Here is a 24,785-nt window from a genome sequence, read left to right on the forward strand (position 1 = left end):
GTATATATAATATATTTATATATCAGGTCATCCCTTAAGTTCTGTCCGATTTTACCTTTTTTAAAATTGAATGAAATATAATAGTATTTTAAAATGTCTAATGGAATTAAAAATTATTTTTATGCATTTGTGTAGATTTAAATTAATTAAATATTATTTTACAGAATAATAGAATTTAAATTTCTTTGATTAAAACCCTTTCTAGCATGGAAGTACCCAAAGAGCATTTAAGACACATAATGCTTTATGAGTACAAAAAAGTGAACTCAGCAGCCAAAGCGAGTCGAAACATACACTCAGTTTATGGGAAAGAATGCTTGAATGAAAGAACTTGCAGAAGATGGTTTGCAAAATTCAGAAGTGGAGATTTCAGCCTTGAAGATAAAGATCAAACAGGACATCCAATTGAGTTTGATGATAAGCTCCTTGAGGCATTACTTGAAGAAAATCCTGCATTATCAGAGAATTGGCAATAAAGCTTAGTTCAAACCATGCAACTGTTCATCGTCATCTTGAACAACTTGAAAAATGGGTGCCTCATGAATTGTCCGAAAGCAACCACAAACCCGAGTTGACCTCTTCTCCCCATTCTCGCAAACTCATTTCACCCTTTTGGGACAGACTTGTGACTGGTGGCGGACAATGGATTTTCTATCAAAATGTTAAATGTCGTAAACAGTGGCATGGTAAAAGGGAAAAAGCTCAACCACAACCGAGAAGGGAACTTCATGGAAGAAGGGTTCTTCTTTCTATCTGGTGGGATTAATTCATTTTTAGTTGTTACCACCTCATGCAGCAATCAATGCTCAAGTCTACTGTCAACAATTAGAGCATTTGAACCAAGTTTTGAAGAAGAAAAGATCCACTTTAGTGAGTCGAAAAGGAGTGATGTTTCATCAGGACAATGCGTTACCCCACACTACAAAGATCACAGTAGATTGAAGAGCTTGGTTGGGAAAAAATTTCTCATCCACCTTATTCTCCCGACCTTGCTCCTTCAAACTACCATTTGTTTCATAGTTTACAGAATTATTTGGAGGACATAACTTTTGCAAGCCGGGAGGAGGTCAAAACTGACATTTCAGAGTTCTTCACTTAGAAACCAAAAGAGTTTGACATTGATGGGGTTACAAAGCTTGTAAATAGATGGAAGGAAGTCATAGATAATCAGAGAAAGTACATTGATGATTAAATTTCAATTAAATATAACATTTGATCACTTGTTTTCTTTATTCAAAATTCGGACAGAACTTATCAGATGACCTGATATATATATAATATATACACACACACACACACACACACACATATATATATATATCAAAACCAAATTCGCTGACATGGCCGATGACAGAACCGCCTGACTGGCACCCGTGCCAGTGGAACGTTAAAAGCACCATCTGAGTATGATCGTTGCCAGGGCCGCCGACTAGAATTTGTGACAGTGGCACATAAAAAGCACCATTTGAGCATGATCATTACCAGCATCGCCTTACTGGCACTTGTGCTGTTGGTGGCATGTGTAACACAACGTTCATGCAAGGTCATTGCTATTGCCACTGAACTGGCTCCTGTGCAGGTGGTGCATAAAAAACACCATTTGAGCATGGCCATTGCCAGTACCACCTGACTGGCCCTCATGCCGGTGGCACGTAAAAGCACCCACTTCACTCTCGGAGTGGTTGGTGTTAGGAAAAGCATCCAGCTATAGAAACTCTGCCAGATCAAATTGGAGCCTGGTGCAGCCATCTGGCTCTCCAGTCCTCTGTCAAACTGTCCAACACATGCCAGCATGGAAAGCAGATGTTAACCAATGATGATGATGATGATGATATACATATATATATATATATATATTATATATATATATTCATCATATGTAAACAAACATAAGTTTGTTTTTTAAGCTTTGAAATGTATTGTAGAAGAAGTAGAAAGATAATTTTGTTTTGCAACACGTAAATACTGAACAGTATATATAAAGGATAAAATCCTTTATATATACTGTTCAGTATTTCCTTTTTAAAAAGAAATTTATCTTTCTACTTGTTCAGTATATATTCATACATATATATATATATATATATATATATATATATATATATATATATATATTCACACATATATATATATTCATATATATATCTATATATATATATATATATATATATATAGGAAGATAAATAAAAATATATGCATACATACAAACATATATGTACGTACCTACATCTACATGTATATATACATGCATATATAAATAATTATACGGGAGTACAGGACATCACAATAAGACGTAGAAACGGAAAAAGCCAAAAAACAAGAAAACAGAAAACGAAAAACAAATACAGGACGAGCTACACAAGGACAAAACCCCCGTCATCAGCTGTCGCTAGAGGAGTCAGGCATGTTTCGAAGGCATAACAGAACACTAATCCAATAGGCCTTCCTGCGAGAGAATTAAAATAAAATTCCATGTAACGGGGCAAAATGAGTACGAACACAAACAAGACGTAACAATAAGACTGCAAAATTAAAATACATGTACAAAAACAAACACAAGAGGATGAGCGAAAAAGCCTTTTTTCTGGCATAGACAAACGATAAAACTGCAAAAATAAAAATACATGTACAAAAAGTACAATTAGTACTTATATATATATATGAAAAAACAAGTCAAAATAGAAAATGCTAAAATAATTTTATAAAGAACATTTCAGTACCGGTTTCGGTCATTTTGAGACCTTTTCAACTGTAACGATTAAATAATTAAATTTAGAAAAATTAAAAGAAAAGTTTTTTTAAAGGAATATTTGTATAGTGTTCAAATATAAGTCGCATTCTGCCTTTCTCTGTCTCCCTTGTTTGCACTTGTGTGTTCACATATATATTCATATATATATATATATCTATATATATATATATATATATATATATATATATATACACATACATATATATCTATATTCACATATATATTCATATATATATATCTATCTATCTCTCTATATATAACTTTCTAAGTTATTATATATATATATATATATATATACATCTATATTCACATATATATATATATTCATATATATATATTTAAGATTAATTTAAACTATCAAGCAAAGTCAGTTGGGCTTTATAACGTCTCCCATCTTTCTGTCCTTCCCTCATGCTTTCCACCTCCTCATCATAATCTTCCGTACCTCCTCCAGTGTATTCCTTTAACTCCTTTCTCAGTATGCCCCACCACCACTTCAATTGCTGCAGCTCAGTGTTTCCAGCATAGCTGCTCTACTACTCTATCCTTCATGCTTCCAGCCATCCACACCCTGGATAGTTGAAATAGTCATTCCCAGTCTATAAAATGGAATTATTGTTGTGAAATTTTATTAGACAATGGATATTCATTCTCACATCTTTTGACCGTGACATTTTTTAGAATATGTATAGAAAAGATGTAAGTCTCCCTTCCACCATTTGTTAACCAGTGTTGGTTTGTTTATATCCCTGTAACTTAGAGGTTCAACAAATGAAGACCAATAAAATAAGTTAGAGACTTAAAATAAGTACTGGGGTTGATCTATTTGGCTGAGCCTTTCGAGGTAGTGCCCCAGCATGGCCTTAATGCAGCAACTAAAACAAAAGAATAAAAGAATTAATATCACTTTCCTCCTTATTTCTATGTGTTTTGTAATTCTTATGATCTTTATTGGTTTTAGTCTATGGATTGTGGTCATACTGGGGTAGCACTTTCAAAGTCAGTTATTTGAATTATTAATACTGCTCCTTCTTCTAGAAATGTCAAAACCACGAAATCTCTACCAGAGAAGAAGGTGAGGATATATTGAAACTGACTTTAATGAAGGTGTTAATAAATAATTGATCTGTTTCTATTTATAGTAACAGGTAAACTTTACTGGTTCACTTTCTCTGTTTAATATCAGCGACATACATGTATGTATATGTTTGTTCATCTTTGTGTATGTATATTTTCCATTACACTTCTGCTTCGTTTTCCCCACTATGTTGTTCTCTCTTTCTTTCTTCCCCTCCTCCCTAATTTGACTACTTCTTCAAGCTCCACTCACCCATCTTGTATCTACCATATATACATGGGTGTGTGCATGAGTGCACATTTGTGATTGTATGTATTTGCATATATTTATAGTGTAAGCATGGCTATGTCGTTAAGAAGATTGCTTCTGAAATCCATGGTTTGGGGTTCATTCCCACTGTGTGACTGCTGTTGATTGATGTTCTCTATAATAGCCAGGAGTTGACTGGAAAAAGCCCATCTTATGGATGAAGATTATTTCAAAAGTAAAGTAATAGTGGGCATAACTTTTTTATTAATTGATACGGATCATTCAAACTGTCTGTGTTGGTAGAGTAACTCTTCCACTTTATAAAGATACTATTGAATATAGTCTCTATCATCAGTGATGCATTTACACCATTGTTAAATCTATCTCACAAATTCCCTTTAAAAGATGTAGGCGTGCACTGTTGTACCCACTTTACAATCACTTTTACTTTGTGTCATCAAATTGTTGTCCCTGAAGACTGTCCTTTATTGAACTGATGAAGTGAAAGTCAGATGGCACCAGATCCAGGCTGTACTGTGGATGGGGACCTAGTGATCAGCCCAATTTGCTGATTGACTGACTTGTTGCAAAGATGTGTGTGGTTACGCATTGTAATGGTGAATGCAGATCATTTTCAAATTCTTTTTTGGTCTCTTTCCCCTCTTTTAGATTTTTGAGCGTCTCATTATATCACTTTTTAAGTGTACAGTATTGTTTACATTCTTGCAATCACCAACACAGCCACCATGACTTTCTGTGCTGATCCCGGGCTCTTGAAAGTCCTCAATGAAAATTTGTCCTGGTCAGTGGTTCCCAACTGGGGCCCGTATGACCACTGGAGGTCCATATAAGGTTTTGTGGGATTCACTCAAGCAAAATAGTAAATTGGGATTCCACAGTAGTATTTTAAGGGTCTGTCAAAAAATTTTGCTTTTATATGTATTTTTTGCAAGAAACAGCTAAATTTCATTTTCTAACGTTTTACATAGTTCAACATACATAAGTTAATGAGTGAAAAGTAAAATAGGGATTTTGAAAAAAGTATAAAAACTAGTTTTTAAACATTGAATGGTTTTGGGAGTTCACCAGAATAGCAATCAAAGGTGAGGGTTGGGCATAGAAATATCTGCCTCAGTAGAGTCATGACTGACCCCTGCAAGCATGGGTAAGTAGAAGTTAAAACAACAGTGTTGATGATATATGTGTGAGTGTGCTTGTGTTGAAGTGTGTATGTGTATCCATCTATATGTTTGTATAAGTATGTTTGTGTAAGTGTGTGTACATATATCTAACGACTGCTTTAAGATACAGGGCAGATTTTATAAATATGCCTGTTCAAGGATCATGAGAGCATAAAACTATTTGTAGCTCTTTCGGCTGTGTATTTAATTTGACACACACGCACGCACACACATACACACACACACACACACTTTTTCACTTGTTTCAGTCACTGGACTTCAGTCTTGCTAGGATACTACTTGGAAGAGGTTAGTCAAACAAACCAACCCCAGTACTTATATATTTTAAAGTTTGGTACTTATTCTACGAGCCTGTTTTTGCCGAGCCACTATGTTAGAGGGGACATAAACAAAGCAGCATTGGTTGTCAAGCAGTGGGGAGGACAAGTACAAAGACACAAATACATACACAGACACATGGTTACACATGCATGATTGTATGTACTATGTATCCAGTTGTAAATATCACTCTGCCTCCTTCCATTTAGGGTCTTTCTGGTGGCTCTGGTTTAAAGAACTTGTGTGTTGGACACAATGGAAAGATTTAAAGACAAACATTTTCCTCTTCAACTAAACCTTTCCACTTTGAGCAAATTTACAGGAGAGCCTTCTGTTCTAAGGTAGGGGATGATAATGAACATGGCAGCCCAGATGACTGGGCCTATTGTCATGTGTGGGCTTTTTGATTTAGGAATGATAGTTGTGAAGACATTTACTCTAGATGTTCAGGACCATCTCTATGGGAGACCTTGAGTAATGATTTTTATATAGTGACCCTGCATCTCTGTGCTTTGTGTACCATCTTCTCAATTTTCTCACTCATTTAATTTCTATGTTAATCTTACCCCACCTTATTTTTTGAAACCAGTCCCTCTGTAGTCTGTTATCCATTGTCTTTTTGACAATAAAATTTTATTATTACTATTATTATGATAATTGGAAAGCTGGCAGAATCACACTAGTTGAAATTCTCAGTAACATTTCTTCCAAATTTACATTTGAAGTTCAAATACTGCAGAGGCTGACTTTATCATTCATTCTTTAGTAGTCAGTAAAATAAGTACCAGTTGGGCACTGAGATCAACGTAATCAACTAATCTCCTACCCCTAAAAAATTCGTTGGCCATGTGCCAAAATTTGAAACGATTATTAATGATGATGATGATGATGATGATAGTAATAATAACAACAATAATTCTTTCAAATTTTGGTACAAAGCCAGCAGTTTGGAGGGGAGGATGTAAGTCATTTACATCGACCCCAGTATTCAACTGGTACTTGTTTTATTGATCCCAAAAGGATGAAAGACAAAGTCAACTTCAGCAGAATTTGACCTCAAAATAACAATAATAATAATAATAATAATCCATCTCTCTTTGTCCCTCTATGTTGTGTGTGTGTGTGTGTGTGTGTATTTATATGCACACACACACACGTACACACCTCGACTTTCTCTTCTTTCTTCATATCTACTCATCTCTCCCTCCCTCCATCTCTGTCTCTCACTCTCTCTGTCACCCTCTTCACTCATGTCTCTCTCTGTCTCTTTCCTTCTATTTCTATCCCCCTCGCACACACACCTCTCTCCACAAACACTTCTCTCACACCTACACACCCCTGCCTCTCCCTCCCAATGGAATCATCCACTGCTACTGCCTGTATCAATCAATAGACAACACCTCCAATAGCTCAGTCATCAACATGCGCCAGCTTCTCTTTGGCACCAACACATACACATCTCAATACACACAAACACATCCTTGTATATACACATATATGTATATACACACAGGCAAACACTGAGCTAACACATACACCTGCACAAAGATGCATATAAACCATACATATACATAAACACACATACACAGCTCTGTACATACACACACTTATATACACACTTATTCTGTATATACATCACACACACACACACACACACACACACATAGAATCAACATCTATCAGTATTCAACATCTTTAAGCTACCTGGGTGGATGTACCTGTTATCAGTGATATTTACCAATTCCTGTCTTAAAGTGAACCAGCTGCCCCCAACTTCACTGCTGTGCCTTGGATTACTACTACTACCACCACCATCAGTGTATCCTCTGTCCTTCACTATAAACATACATTTACGCATAATCTCACATACATACACACACACTGGTACATAGTTACACATGTGCACACATGTTGGATTTTACTGAAATTTTTTGGGGAAAAAATATAATTGGAGTATTGTTGTTTCTAACTTCACATTTTTGTTTGTATTTTTGAAATATTTACAAATGTGTGTGTGTGAGTTGACATCAAACTTTATTTATGCAAATCTCCCTCACCCACCACTACCAATGTAACTTTCCAGAAGATAAACTACTACATATCTCTTCACTGTGTTGTTTTTGTTGTTGTTGTGGTTGTCATCATCATCATCATCATCACCATTGCCACTATCAATGCCACTGTTTTTCCGCTTTTGTATTGAATATGCCAACAAACTTCCACCAAGCCAGTATTCTCTTTGGTCAAATTCTGAGTATTTCTAACAAATCTCCACTCCTGAATTTTATCTCAACACTGATGTGTCTAAATTATTTTTATTTCAGTCTATTATTCTCCAAATGTATCTGTAATGGTACTTTTTCTGTCTTTCAAATTATAGCTCTACATTTCTGTTACTTGTATTTATAATTTCATAGGGTAAATTGTCTAGTTGCATGTGATAAATTGTCTTTACACACACACATTTATATGTATGTAGATTTAAACTATCAGTAAAATGAAAAATGTAATTAGCTATCTAACAAAGAAAATAAGGGAAAAACAGCAGTTCATACAAATCATTTCTTAGCATTTCTCTATTGCTCTCTATTTATATATCTATTTTGTTATCCGTCTGTCAGTTTATCTCTATCTTTCTCCCTCTCCTCCACCTCTCCCTCTCCCTCCCATACTTTAAACATAGTTTACCTCCAATTGCTCTGATCTTCCACTTTAGGCCACCTCCACAGTTGGTACAAACAAAACTAAAACTTCTTCCTTGCAGTGTTCCAAAAACCTTCCATCTTTGATCATCCCTCCACAAACAACATCAGCAACATTTTAAAATTTCTATCAACAACTTCCTCAAACTCTTCTCACAGTTTCCTGGGAGCCATTTATACAAAATATTTCCTTTTTTGTCTTCAACTTCAAAAACTGAAACCATTTTCTTTTTGTTTTATTTTCAAGTTTGTTTTTCTTTTCTCACACCAGTATCTACCTGTGAGTAGGTGTATATATGAGTGACCGTGTGCATCTGTATGTATATATCTATATATATATTTATATATATAATGTGTGTGTGTATTTAGATGTCTTTTACAGCTGCTGCATAATACAATCTACAACATGCACCTTTATTTTCTTCTGTCTCACCTGTATTTGTCAACTGCAGTGATGCTACACTACAAACACCTAACACACTACATCTCTTTCTAAATATGGTATTACTACATTTACTGTTTCCCTTCATCTTGGTTTGTCTCTTCTTTCTCTCTTCATATATTCATGTAGATTACTACATTAGAAAGAAGCTTCAACATTAACTTTGACAGAAATTTTAATAAAAAACAGCAATAATCATTATTATTATTATTATTATTATTATTATTATTATCATCATCATTATTATTATTATTATTATTATCATCATCATTATTATTATTATTATTATTAACATTATTATTATTATTATTATTATTATTATTAACATTATTATTATTATTATTATTATTATTATTATTATTATTATTATTAAAATATTTTATTATTGCTGTGGTTCATCAAAATGTCCCCTTTTTCTTCCTCCAAAAACCCCAAATTACACACGTCTCAAACTTCAGAACCAATGTTGTTTGTTATGTTTTGTCATTATAAACATTAATTTAAGCTTTTGATACCAGTTTTCCTGTCTTTATAAATAACTCTCTTAAGGATTCGTAACTATATTAAAACAAATATTTTGAAATCAGTATTGCTGCTGTTCTTATTGCTATTTTGTATTACTTTTGTTGCTGTTATCTTCTTGCTGATATACAGTGACAAAACAAAACTGAATTGAATTTTAGGATCAAAATATGTCTTCAGTTTTATATGGAAGTCACTTTGCTTCTATCTGTCTATCTTGTTAACTTGTGAGGATTCTGTTAACCTGCCACTAGTTTGTTAACTTTTATCTTAATATATATATTTATATATATACATACACACACACATTTTTATATACACGTGCAGGTATATAGACTCACTTATTCCACTTTCTCAACTTCTGCAACACATCACAGTTCAGTATTTACTAAAGTCAAAATTGAATAGAAGAAAAAAAAAGAATCTTATATATATATATATAAGGGCGGTGCCCCAGCATGGCCTCAGCCGGATGGCTGAAACAAGTAAAAGAGTAAAAGAGTAAATATATATATATATATATATATATATATCCGAAATCATTAACTTTATGTGAAATCTGAGCTGAACAAAATTTTTTTATATACACAGCAACATAACTTTATACCAGGCGTTGCTTTATATCTAGTAAGTATTCTTAATCCAGTAACAACTACCATCATCATCATCTGCACTCTCATCAGGAGCAGCAATAGTAAATGATGCGATATTTGTTTACACCAATATTATTATTAGTGTAAGTATTAGTATTTCATCAGTGTGCTACCTACCATTGAACTAGATGTATCCCCAACCTTACTAGGGTTAGTCTGTGAAAGGTTGTCTTTTAAAGTGTGTGTGCATGTGTGTGTTCTATTCTAGTTGTTCTCAATAACCAATTCTAATTCCTCTACTCTCTATCTGATAAACAGCTTCCACTGTATAGGTATACATAGAGAGAGAGAGAGAGAGAGAGAGAGAGAGAGGGAAGGAGAAAAAGGTAAATGAATAGATAGATAAGATACAGTCAGGTAAATGGATAGACATTGGCAGATAGATAGATGGATAGATAGATAGATACTGGAGATATTCCACAGTTATGTGGTTGTAGTGCTGATACCAGAAATGTTTTTCTAGTGCTGAAATTGTTGAAGTTTTCTCATTAAATGGATGCGACAATCTCCAAGGTAACCCACAAGGGGATGGTCACAAGTATTTACCTGCTGTGTATTCTATAATTACGCCTGAATTATTATTATTTTATTTTCCTCTTCCTATCTGAAGTGGTTACTGTTTTCTTTCTGCTTTACCATCAGTAAACTGACTTTTCCCTGCCAAATTACTTTCTACTGAAATGAAAATCTAGTCAACCACTCTTCCTACCCACTTCTCACTCACATATTGTTACCAGCAAAGAGCTTCTATGTGCTAGATGAATTGCTAGAAATAACAGATAAATTTTCTCAAATGATATCCTAGCATCTTAAGAAAGGAAGGTTACATTGGATAAGGTAATCCCTGGAAGTTTTTTTGTGCTGACTTGAAGCTAAAGCCTGTCAGTTCTTGATCATGTTTATTTCCCCTGAAAAAAGAAATAAAAAGTATTTGATGAAATATTGATATAATTTATTGCATATAGTTAGTTAATAAAATAATTTTATTGTTGTTATCATTATTACACCTATCCCTGAAATTGCTGGCCTTGTGCCAAAATTTGAAATCATTATTACCTCCACCTTAGCGTAGTATTGTTCTCAGTCACGTTTGTGTGTTTGTCTCTGGACAAGATATCTCAAGAACTACTGGATGGATTTGGATGAAACTTTCAGAGATGTTTGGCTTCATGACTGGCACAAACTGATCAGATTTTGGGATCAATCCAGTACCAGACAAGGATTCTGGATTATTTTTTCCAGATTTTTTACTTAATTTTTGAGAGCGGTCAGGTTCATTTTTAGTATTCTCGTTTGTGAGAGAAGGTGAATTTATTTCGGATATTCTCATTTTAAAATCATCTCCGGCTAATTGTTGAAAAGACGTTGGTGTTGCCTTGGTGGAGGTTTGTGCTCTTGTTATTATTATTATCAGTAGTAGTAGTAGTAGTTTATTTTATTCTCCTTGTAACTATTCTAAAGATGATTAGACTTTGACTTGAAATTCCCAGTAATTCTTTGATATTAGTTTTAAGGCAAGAAACCTTATTTATTTATAGAAAATATTTCTTAATTTTGTATTTTTGCCTTCTTTCTAACATAATTTATTTAAAAGAAATAGCAAAACCATAGGAAACCCCTTCTATAGTTCTTATCATTTTATAGAATAATTATTTGCTACAATTCCAGAACTATCTCCTTCAAGCTGTGACACTTCCTGCTGATATTCTAAGATTTGCTTCTTGTCTGTTTTAATAACAAAACATCTGATAATGGTGGTGGTGGTGGTGTTTTAAAGAATATTCTACATTTCTTAGACTACTGCAGGAATAGGAAATACTGCTAGTTATATTATGTAATACTAGTTACTAACCACACACATATATGAAGTACTAATATTTAACTATATATATATATATATATATTACTTATTGTTAACTATATATATGTATATATAAAATACTAATCTTTAACCACACACACACACAGAAACGAAGACTGAATCACAAAAACAAGGGAGATAATCTTGGAGAGACCTTGAGTCTGACAATGTGTCAGTTAACATACTTGTGTGATATATATCTCTCTGTTTTTATTTAATTATAATATCCACCTTCACATTTTTTCTCACCTATAAATATTCCACACCTCTACTTTATAACACACCTGTGCTTTATGTTATCCACCAACAACAACTAGTATTTATTGTTATTCTATTCTCTTTGTAAGTGATCTTATTTCCTTCTTATTCTATTCAACCTCCTTACTACGTATTTTATTTCACTGATAAATAATATATTTTGTTATTCTTTCTTCTTTGAGTTAGATATAGTACTTCAATCTATTTGAAGATGTTTATTGAATAGAAAATAATTAACTATGAGTTGGCAGGTTTAGACCACACATATCAGTTGATGAGGTTGTTATGTATATATGGTTTTTGTATTTAGTAATTTTAAAATTGTTCAGTATATTATTGCTACATAAATGATTGATGTTAAGAGAATAAAAGGTGATGAAGACATTGTATTACTATTTGATACAATACTGAGCTGCTTTGTTTCACTGTTGAATTGACCTCAGCAAACTAGAACAGAATTTGAACCACAGCTCACAGTTGAATTTATCTTCAACATTGCCCCCATTTAACAAGATCTGCCATGTCCTGTCAGCCAACTTTTGCATGTGGACAATGTGTGTGTCTTCATTTCCTGTGGTGGACAAGACCCTGCCCTATCTAGATATATGTTTAGAAGAGAAATTAATGTAGGGAAATTTAAACTACAACATTGGTTCACTACAACATTGAGCTGGTTAATCATGGAACAACAACAAGCACAACTTGAGAGACCAGGAAGAGAAGTTTGCTTAAGATAAATAAATCGTTTTGTCATGCAGTACTCTATTTCATTAATTGGGGATTAATAATTTTTAATTCAGGAAACTATATTGCCAATAACAAAGAAAAGAAGTAAAATAAGAATAGAAAAATTTAGACTTTTATAATTTTGTTATAATTACTTTTGTAATGACATCAAACAGACATGTCCAGACTAATTTTCTTGAGTTTTTCTTCCTGCTGCTATAGTACTTGTATATGATCCACTACTATATCTGCTGCTGCTACTACTACTATTACTACAACAACATTGCTATTAAGCTCTTAAAGTGGCATTTGGTCTATCAACTTGCTGTACATAATCCTCTAGGCTCTACCTCAATTGTCTTTCTTCGGGTGCAAACAGACATTTTACAGACAGGAAATAATTTAACATGTTATGTGTTTTTTACAACCATTAAACAAGTTTATATCATTCCCAATATCATCTTTGATCACTTTGGTTATATATCCTCCACAGCCTTTTTTGTAAATCCTAACTTCGAAAGTCAAAATCTAAACTGACAATTTTTACTTTTCCTTTTTATTTATGACACTAAAGGAAACTTTTTTCCTTGACAATCAAAATCAATATTTCTGACACTTAAGAACCCTTTTCTAAAACTTTGAAATAATTATTGTTGCTCTCTGCTTCCGTTATTTTGGTCTTAGAATCCAACTATTCACTCAGCTTTATTTGACTCTCTCTCATTTCGGTGTTGCTTCAACTGTTTCTAGTTCCCTGTCTTTTTTTTACTTAAAGTTCTATACCATTCTGTTCTGTACCTTGTTCTAAAAATACCTCCTTGAATAACATTGTTTTGGTACCTTGTTGTTCTTGAAGTACATCAAGGCCCTACAACTATTATGTATCATAGATTCATAAACTTATTACTTTATACTTGTTATTGTTGCTTATGTCTAATTGAAATCAATTTGTAAATTTAAACACTACCTCAAATTCTATTTCCATAGATATATTTCAATATTTATGACAATTCAATGAAAACAGTTCTTTTCTAAAATAATATCAATATTATGCATATTTGTTATAATTATTGTTACCTATTAATTTTATAATCAAATTAAAAGCTTTTCAGCTTATATTGTCCATTAAAATCTCCCAGTTAACATTAGGATTTAATACAAAATATTAAAATTGATTTTTTTTTTTTTGAAAGATGAACCAATCTCTTTAAACAATTCCACTGATAGAAAACCCATTAAAAATCTGTTCTGAATTTATCTGTTAAAACCTCATATATTGGTTTTTGCTTTACTGTGTTAACTGAAGTCTTACCTCAACCATTGTTGACATGAAAAATTCAACTTTTGTATTACCCATTCTTTGTTTAAGTTCTTTCTCAAACAACTGTCAATGGTATTTTGATTAATTTGTATTTGATGTCCATATTATAAACCCTCCTTATTTCATTACTCTTCCAAATTTTCTTTGTCCAAAATCTAATATTCTTTCACTCATTACAGCCAAAATTACTCCCTTCCAGTTTATTTGCATGGTTGTGTTTTACAGAGCTTTCTAGATCTAATATCCTCAATTAATCAGAAAACCTCATCCCAATGTATTTATAAACACATGAAACAGGGAGACTTGGATAAGAGAGAAAACAAAAATCATAATTTAACAAGTCACCTAAAACGTTTGAATTTTTTTTTTTTTTTTTATTAATCTATTATATTATTATCAAAAATAAAAGGTTTTCCTCTAAATTACAATTGATTTCCCACATCTCATACCTCTGCAAAACACTTTTGAAAGAGCCCACATTGAATAATTCATAGTATTAAACTCCACTTTCACTTTACCAACTGTTTTGGGGATTTCATTTTGAGTACTTAGGTTAAATGATTAAGTTTCTTATCTATTGTTACATTATTCTAACAAGCAATCAATTTCTTGTTTATTGATATCATGTTTGTATCTTGTATAGAATAAGGAGCATGGAACAGATCATATATAGTTCCATTTATAAACTTGTGGCTCTTTAATATTAACCAGTGAATATCCTTGTTCCATAGTGATAAAAGATTCCTAATTCTACTGGTAATACATTCCCAATTTTCTGATTGATTTGACCTCTCAAACTAAAGAATTTAATTGTTATGTTGGATCTAAAAGAAAACAGGAAATATAGGGGACTAGGTCTTAATCTAGTTGTAATTATTATCTTGGGGATTTGGCTTTCTACATATAATTTGGCAGTTATTTAGTAATTTTAGGCTTTAGTTGAAGTCAGCAAAACATTATTAAGTATTTAGTGTGGCTATAATCACTAGAAATTTTATTAACTATTCATGTTCCCTGGGAAAAAAAAATAATAATTAGTTTTTAAATACATTTCCGTATTTTACCAGAACATGTACAATGTTACATCATTCAGTAAATAATGACTTTTGACTGTCAACAAGCAAACCTCTGTAATACTAAGCCAAAATCTTTTTCAAATTACGCATTACAGCCTTTTAGAAAAGGACACATTGACTATATAGTCCAACATATACAGGATCTTTGAAAAAATGACATGATCAGGGTTTACCTGTAGTTAAACAATAAATTTTGATATAACTGAATTAATGAGGCTATGTCTGTAAATTCTTATTATGTTTCTCCATATATATCCCTCCTGTTATACTGGTTTTACTTATCTGAATTTCCCTTCTGAATTAATTTTGTGCACACACACTTTCACCCATCCAAGTATCTTTTAATTACACTTCTATGTATGCATGTTTATATACACATCTAACACCTACATACCTAACACATACACACCATTCTCTGTTGCTAACTCAAGGACACATAACAAAACCATGTTTTTGTTTTATCTGCCAATATGAACTATTTGAGAAATCTTTTCTTGCTAAGAACCAAGATTATCCTGTAATCTCCACACTCCTCTTTACATATCATGGGAAACATGGAAACCTGAGAATTTACTGCAATCCTTCGGGGATTATTCAATTGATTATCTGATAGTTTTACTTGTCTGACTTCATGAAGAACAAATCACATTTTCATGTGATTATTTAGAAATGGACTTGCAAAAGTAATTTCTCGTGAAAAAAAGAAAATATATATATATTTTTGTGTGTATAAATATCCATAAATAGTCCCATTCTCTATCTACAAAGATGGACTGATAAATGTTGACACATTGGAGTTAACATGGCTACAGATCCACTTAACATGGCAGGACGTAACGGAATTGTAGTCCCATCAACTAGTACTAGACAAGCAATTGCTAAAAGCTTTCAGCTGGAATATTGTTGGTTCTGTGGCCGACCTATGGACTTCTTTAGGTGAGTATTTTCACCAAAAGCAAATACAAAAAGAATTGTTTTTATTTGATTAAATTTTTCTAGTTTCATATTCAATACTTTCAAGAATATGATGTCAGTATTGATGTTGAATACCTTGAGTTATATATATATATATATTGATAAATTAAAGTGCTGGTAAAATACTGGGGTTTATCCTCCACTGATCCTCCACTGATCCTCCACCTTCTCTCATTGCCTTGTGCTAATGTTTGTTATAAAATGTTTGCAATGTTGATTATGCTGATGTGGGAAATATGTTCTTTAACTGGTTACAGTCATTAGATGGTGACCAGGCTGAAGCAGTGCCTTCAAGGGTATAAGTTGATGATTATCAACTCTGTCCTTGATGGAGGGCACAAAGCAAAGTCCATCTTTTGTAAGGTAGGTGAGAATACAAATCAGTTCTTATTTTGAGTTACTTCTGAGACAGATCAGCAACCACAACTCTTAAGTTCCATGTTTTTGCATGGTTTCTGGATGCCATTCCTTTCACCAACTCTTTCATAACATGGTTAGCATGAGGAATGGTACTAAGAGTATTTTATTCTGGCACCAACACCAAAGAAGTTGTCATGTCTGCAGCAGGACTAAAGAATCTTCTCCACCCTACATTGTCTCTTTTCATTTATTAAACTCCTCTATAGGGCATCTGATCAACAAATTAATAAATTTTGTCATATATTTCCATTCAGGCCATCGTTAATATTTTTTTAGTGTATTTTCACACCTGATCTAGACTTTGTCATGTTTCTTCAATTTTTTTTAAAATTTTATTGTTAATAATTTTACTGATAAACTGGGTATTCTTTGTACAGTCTTAACTAATTTGTTGAAGATATTTTTTATCAGAATATCTCACAGATATTGTCATAATATCATTTTCTTATTATTTTGTCATTCTATTTTCATCACACATCTATGTCTTATGTGTTCCCACTATTTTCTATCTACTTTCTTTTCATTAAGTAAACTTTCTAGCACTTAGACATACAATCAGTGTCTAAGTTCTAATCACCCATAGAAGGAGAGAAGGTTACCAAAAGCCATCATGCAGTTGTTTGCCCTGCTATAGAAAAAGCAGCCAGAAACTCTCTCAAATGACATTCAACCAAAAAGATGGACACATTGGATAATGTAGTCTTAGATACACTATTGTAACCCATTCATACATAGTGTCCCAAAAGCAGGACAATTTGGAAATTATATTTTATGCATTAATGGGTTAAGCAAGAGGAGATGTTCACATGTGATTGAAGATTTACTTCATTAACTTAGGGCCACACATCAACCATATTAGATACAGCCATCAAAAGAAATGCTACATGATGGTGTGACCTGTTAGAAATAACAGCCAAGTTTTCCTCAAAGCATACCCTATCCATCCTATGAAAAGACATTGGATAAAGTGGTCCTTATACACTTTTTACTGTCTTCATGAACCATGCCCACAGGTGTCATAGACTAGGGACCTCCATGCCCTCCTGTTCTTCACATAGCAGTTTATTGGGCTAGTTTTTCTTTAGCCAGGTGGTAAGACTATCAAGTAGCTTCTCTCTTTCTTTTCCCTAGCAACTTCTTTTCAGTTTCCCTGTTGTCACCTTCTTGTCATGGTCTTGTCATCTCATATAGCGTATGTCCAATGAACTGAGCCAATTCTCTCATTTTTATGTTGTTAAGAAACTTTCTGATGGTCTTTGCTCATCTGAGGACCTCAATGATTGTCACCCCTTGTACATAGTCATCTTGAACATTCATCACTGCAACATTGGTAAGCTTTCATTCTTGTCAATGTTTCAGGTCTCACAACCATCTGTGAGAATGGGTTCTGTGTATGCGTCTAAAACTCTTTTCTTCACTGTTATTGATAACCATTTATATGACATTATATATTTGATACCATCACAAATTTCTTTGAACTGTCCAGTGTGTGACTTGGTTTCTTTGCTGTTTTTCCCATCTGACATAATTAACTGTGTTTGGAAAAGAAAGAAAGATAGATTTCTGCAGCTGGATCTTTCATTATTTAACCATGAACAAATTTATATCTATACTTTTCATGTCTGTGTGAGATGTATATTACTTGTGTGTGTACATGTGACAGAAGAAATATAGTTCTCTATACATCTACAGCAGTTCTTCTATGCTAGATCAGTTGTAAGTCTACCTTCAGAATGTCTGTTCCAGAGCCGTCTCTTTGTAGCAGTTACTAACAATTCTAACATATCACTAATCAAGAATTACTCTTTTTGATGCTTGTTTGCTAATTGGTTGTCCATCAAATTCAAAGATGATCATCTCCTCTGGCTATTGCCAATGTTTTGATGACTGTACACTTCAATCTTTAATGTACAATCTTCAATTACATATGGGACATAGAAATGTTTGGTTAGAGAGGCCAGGTGTTATTCTGCATGTTTACTGTTTTCTTTATATCTCCTGGTAATTCTAAATGTATTTTTCATCATAACACCAAAGAGAACAGTAGGCAGCAATGCCTTCCATTCTTCAAGATGATTTTCAGCTGATTTTTGTACCATTTTTCTTGTTCTCCAGCTAGCCATGGCCATGGTGTAGCTGTCTGAGCCAGTTGATTGCTGAAAGAAGGTCTTTCTAAATACCTACCCCATCTTCTATACAGTGGTTCTCATCTCCTAGGCTATCTCTGTTTCCACTGAAGAGTATGGGTACAAGACAAAAATGATATAACCAGAATATAAAATTCCTTGACATCTTTAACTCTTTAGTATTCAGATTACTCTCTCAAATGTAATGTTTTTTTTATCCACATTGTTTTCAATTAATCATATATTATCTTGTAGCTTTGAGATTTCAATGATGTGACTTTATTTTTAGAATGACATAGTGGGGTAGTTGTGAGAAACCTGATCTAATTAATTTGAACATAAAACATGTAGAATATCTGGGCCTGATATGGCCAGTTTGAATGCTGAAGGGTTAATCTTACATATATGACTTTGTTATACAACCTGAAACTTTGAGCTGGTGACCCAATCACAAGTTCCTGCTCAGTTAAAGAAGAATTAGCTTCACATTTCGCAGATTTCAAAAGACTTCATAAGAATTTTAAATGGATACCTCAGTAGATTTGGCTAACCTAAAAATAATATTTTGAAATATTTGTCATCACTATCAACATTACCATCACTGCCATCATCATCACTATATAGTCATCACCAAGTCGGTGAGCTGTCAGAAATGTTAGCATGCCAGGCGAAATGCTTAGCAGTATTTCGTCTGTCTTTACATTCGGAGTTCAAATTCCACCGAAGTCAACTCTGCCTTTCATCTGTTCGGGGTCGATAAATTAAGTACCAGTTGTGTACTGGGGTCAATCTAATCGATTGACACCCCCCAAAAAAAAAAATTTCAGGCCTTGTGCCTGAAGTAGAAAAGAAAATCGTAACTAATCATTCAATCAGAATACACAGATGCTTGCTGTTGAAATAAATGTCATGATCCAGTTACTTTCAGTATAACTAAATTAGATATAACTTAAATATACCAGATTGAACTAGATTTAGTAACCCAGATAGAATGAATCGAATAGAACTAGATGTAATATAAACTGACTAGATTCGGTAAACTAAATATAAACAGATTAACTAAACTAGATGTAACTAGAGTATATAAGCCAGATATAATTAGAGTATATAAACTAGATATAGCTAGAGTGTATAAACTTGATGTAATTTAATTGTATAGACACAGGTGTAATAAACCAAATAGAATTTGGTGTAATACTCATCACTTCATCTTTTCTTTTCATCTTCTTCAAAACTGTAATTACAATGAAATCAGTGATTATAATTTAAAAAACAAAACAATATTACTGTATTTAATGATTAGCATATAGATTTTATTGTCAATCACCAAACACTTTCAATAGACATGCTGGAAATGGTAGCTAAATCTCTTCTATTGTCTTAAAAGGGAAATATATTTGAAAATGTAGTTTTAGATATAGAAAAGACTGAAAGGTCATGGTTAGAATGTCTTTTACTTGAGATTCAATCAATACTGACCTGTGACTAAACCACCACAATATACTTGCTATCACACAGTTAACATACTACTGATTTGTCCAGGCTTAGGACATCTCTCTCTCTCTCTCCCCCCTCTCTCTCTTGTATATTAATGGCAGCCAACATCATCACCACATCGCCACTTAACTGAAGTAGCAATGGTAATAAAAATGAACTAGTTTTCTTTCTGTTTAAGTATCTTTTCTCTCTATGGTTATATCTCGGTTTGTACCTGCTGTGTTAGTCACATGGTCAGTTATGTCCTGTGAATGACACCAGTTGCACTATTTACAACCCACTGCATCTAACAGCAATGTCTCCTAGTAATGAGTTTTTTTTTTTTAATGTTTCTAGGCAGCTGTTATAATCCCTACCATTTAACTAGATGGACTTATTAACTACACGAGTTGTTGTTTCGCTCCAAGTTGCTGCTGATCAAGTAGATATCTAGTCAAATGTATTTCTTCCATGACTCCTGTTTTGTATTCAGAAAATAGCACACTATAGATTATAATATCTAATGTGTTCTTTTAAAGACAATGCCATACTTTATTATCGAATATATCTGTAACCAACACTGTTTGTGCGTGTGTGTGGGTGTATGTGTAAACAGATACCTTAGTGACGACACTGCTTATAAACTCATTATTACTCAGAACTTAGGTAAAAGGGATGGGCTAATTTGCGTATATAACACCTTCTTAGCAGTTTGTTTAATTTATATATTTGTGGTAGGTTTATTAGCAGTTTCTATGTTGGCAGTTAAAGAGGGTATTCAGGAGCTGAGGAAGTCCCAACCCAGGATTAAGATTAGTCCAGTTGGTTCCTGCTTTTCTATCCACTAAGATATTGTATCTAACATTGCAATTCACATCCCAATCACTGGGTCTTCTCTTCAAGGTCAGAAGACGATTACTGATATTCCACCAAGCTCGTGAGGCTTATAATGGATTATTTCTCTCAGAGGTGACACACAGCTGTTACTACTACTGCTACACACAGATACCCTAGACTGCATCCAGAAAAGAGCCATTCACTTGATTGGCATAGAGTCACAGACACACTCCTCTGACCTACAAGTGTCCTGCCTTTTCTAATGGTCTTTGTTTATTTGGAGTAGCTGGGTCCATTCCACTACCATTACTCAGACATTTCTAACCCACTCATCTCTCCCGTCTCCTCCCATTGTTGAGTCCATCACTATCCTTCAACCTCTTACTAATCACTCCATCTTATCCTTCCTTCTTACAACATCATCCCTTTGAAATTCTCTCTCCTTGCTCATATCTTTACTGCAAACCTACAAGGATTTGGCTTACAAATGTTTAAGAGGAACATTTATGGTAGCAATCTCACCAATCTAAGAGAGAGTGCGAAAGCTATGGGCACTTCCTTTTCCTCTAGACCCAGCATGTAAAATAAAACAGAAATAGGTATTTATATCCATATATCCATTCAATGTCAGCTAAAAATCTATAACTTCTGTCATCCAGATTTGAAACAAAACACAGTTAACAAACCGGTAATCTTATGAAGATTGCAGGGTATGATTTGTTGGTGATTTTAGTTACTATAGACTCCCTCTAGCTCATAGTTTTGACCTACTTCTAAATAGAATCACCTCTCTATGTACTTCATTGTGTTTATATTTACACAATAGCAACTCTGTCTATTCTTGTCGTATTTTCAGACTTGATTTGGAATGTCCTTTTTGGTACTCTGGGTTAAACCAAATAGTTACAGTCATGCCAGCATATATTTTATTGTTAATCTTACAGACTTATGATCAAAGGTATTTTGTTTGATCAGTACTGACCTGAGGTTAAACAATAGCACTCAAAAAATATCATTGCCTGAAGGAAAAAACAAGACTGGGTGGTCATGACTGGAATATCTTTATTGGTTTGTTTGGTTAGTTTTGATCTGAGGCTAAACAACAAGGTACTCTGATTAGACTTTAGAATGTTACCCATTACAATTGATGTGAAAGAAGACAGAGGAGTTAGGGTTAGCAACAAATAGCCAAGGAATGAAGAGGAGTTGGAGACAAGCAAGGAAGATGATTGAAAGAGAGGAAGTAATAAGAAAGAATTAAAAAAAAAAGAAGAAATTGAACTTAATCTGGTGGAATAGAGAAGTAATTTTTGTTTATTCAGTGGATAATTAATGTTAGTTGCGAAAAAACTTCTGGAGCTTAATCATTTATTTACTAAGTAGGGTTGTAAATTGAAGGGGGTGCAGTGCCTATGGTGGTGGTGGTGCTGCTACTGGCAGTGGTGGCAGCAACGGCATGGTGATGGTGTTTGATGAGTAGGTATTCATGTTGAGCAACTTTGATTAAACCATTCATTGTTTTTCTGGTATCATTGCTACTACTACGATGACAATGATGATGTCCTAGGCTCATGTTCCACTATGGCTGACTCTGCCTTTCATCTTTTTGGGGTTGATAAAGTAAGTACCAGTTGAACACTGAGTTGATGTAATAGACTTATATACTTCCTACAAATTGCAGGCCTTGAACCAAAATTAGAAACCATTATCATCATCATCATCATCATTCTCTCTAGGGTTGATAAAATTATGGACCAGCCAATCGACTTTTTCCCTCCCCTCAAAATTTAGGCAGAAGGCCTAAATTTTGCTATGTGTTAAGGAAGTGTTGTATCCAGACATTTATGTGTTGAAGAAGTGTTGTATCAAGATATTTGCTAAGTGTTGAAGTATTGTATTAAATGAAGGCATTGAACGGATATCAAAGAAATGTTGACTGATAATTGAAGAAATGTTACTGAAACTCTGGTTTTGACTTTAAAAAAAAAATGAATGGTAATCTTTTATTCATTTCTCGTCCATTTACTGTTGGAATATTCCAGAAATACACTCTAAGTGTTCTCTCAAATTATTTGCTCCCTCTCACTCCCTTTCCATTCCTATCTTTTCTTTCATAGTATACCCCTCTCTTTATCTTTGTCTCTCAGTATCCTTGTCTCCATATCCCTCCTTTTCTTACACTTTCTATTTCCACTATTCTTCCTCTCTTCCCATTTTTCTTCATTTCTCTCTCTTTCCTTCTCACACTCTACTTTCACTCATTCTCTCTCCTTCCTTTTTGTCTCACTTTTCCCTTTCCTCCATCCCTCTTCTCTTTTAGTCTTGCATCAGAAATACAATGGTGTGAAAATCATGATTGCCTACGGCTCTTACCATTTCAATATTCACTTAACATTATTCTTTGTCCTTCTGTCTGTCTGTCTGTCTGTCTCTCTCTTCTATTTTTGCCAGCATTTCATGGCCGTCACGAAACCAGATGGAATTTTGCTACTGATTTTTTTTCTTTATTATTATTATTGTTGTTGTTACCGTCATTGCTACTACTACTATTACAGACATTATTATCATCATGATTATTATTACTACTACAATTATTACTGTTATTACTATTATCATAGCCCTGACAACTCTGCCTTCTCTTATTCATCATTCAGTTAACATCTTTTCTTCTTCATTCCCTCGCAACCATCAGTACACTTGGTATTATTATTACATCAACCTTACTATATTGTGACACCTCTTCCCCATTTAATTCTTCCTTGCCATTGATACTGTTTCAGACACTCAATATTTCTGATAAAACTTTAATGCTAACATTATGTTTCACATATTTAGTTCTTAGCTTTTAACATTTCTCTTAGATTCTTTCATTATGGTTGGGTGTGGGAGAGAAAAGAAAAGAAAGGTGTTTCTTTTTACGCTGTATCCATTGAAATAGACACAAAGAATAGAGATTTTCTAGTGGCCCTTTGTCAAAATATCAAAGGTCAGTAAGGGGTACCTACTTGTCTTGCTAGAGACAGCAGCCAAATTTCTTTCAAATTGCACCCCACTGTCTTGAAAATTTTGAATATCTCTTAAAGAGAAGGATGGCCAATGATCATGAGTTATCTTGATATCAAGGTTGATTTAAAGATAAACAACACTATCAAGGACTATAACTGATGGACACCATGTGATGATAATAATGATGATCCTTTCTATTATAGATACAAGGCCTGAAATCTTGTAGTAGTGTGCTAGTTGATTATATCACTCTCAGTGTTATACTGGTGCTTATTTCATCAATCTCAAAAGGACAAATGGCAAAGTCGACCCCAGCAGAATTTGAACTCAGAACGTAAAGAGGGACGGAATGCTGCTAAGCATTTCTGTTATTATTATTACTATTATTAAGGTAGTGATTCTTTCAGCTCACTACCTTAATAATAGTAATAATAATGATGATGTTAATGATAATGATTCGACTTTTGGCACACGGCCATCAATCTAAGTTAAATCAATTACTTTGACTCCCAATACTCAAGAGGCACTTTATTTTAATACCACCCCAAAATGATGAAAGTCTAAGTTGATTTTGGTTGGATTTTAACTCAAAATGTAAAGAGTCAGAAGAAATGCTGCTAAGTACTTTGTTCTATGCGCTAACAAGTCTACCAGGTCACCAAAGATTATTGGCACATATGATCCTCTCACCTGCCCAGGAGGACAATAAAATAAGGACTGACTGATGAACTATCAACCCATGCCAGCAGGGAAGTGCAGGTAAAATGGATGAGGATGACAGTGAT

General features: G+C 33.6%; 1 protein-coding gene and 1 long non-coding RNA gene across 14 annotated transcripts in view; both read left to right on the forward strand.

Moving 5' to 3' along the window:
* LOC115211639 (pleckstrin homology-like domain family B member 1) overlaps positions 1-24,785 on the forward strand; it is a 487,008-nt gene that overhangs the window by 427,503 nt on the left and 34,720 nt on the right. The window lies entirely within an intron of this gene.
* LOC118763333 lies at positions 9,784-24,500 on the forward strand. The gene is made up of 3 exons (XR_004999085.1): positions 9,784-10,799; positions 11,182-11,190; positions 24,489-24,500. It is a non-coding gene; the product is annotated as an uncharacterized LOC118763333 (long non-coding RNA).

Source organism: Octopus sinensis, linkage group LG5 (genome assembly GCF_006345805.1).
Source record: "Octopus sinensis linkage group LG5, ASM634580v1, whole genome shotgun sequence".
NCBI lineage: Eukaryota > Metazoa > Mollusca > Cephalopoda > Octopoda > Octopodidae > Octopus > Octopus sinensis.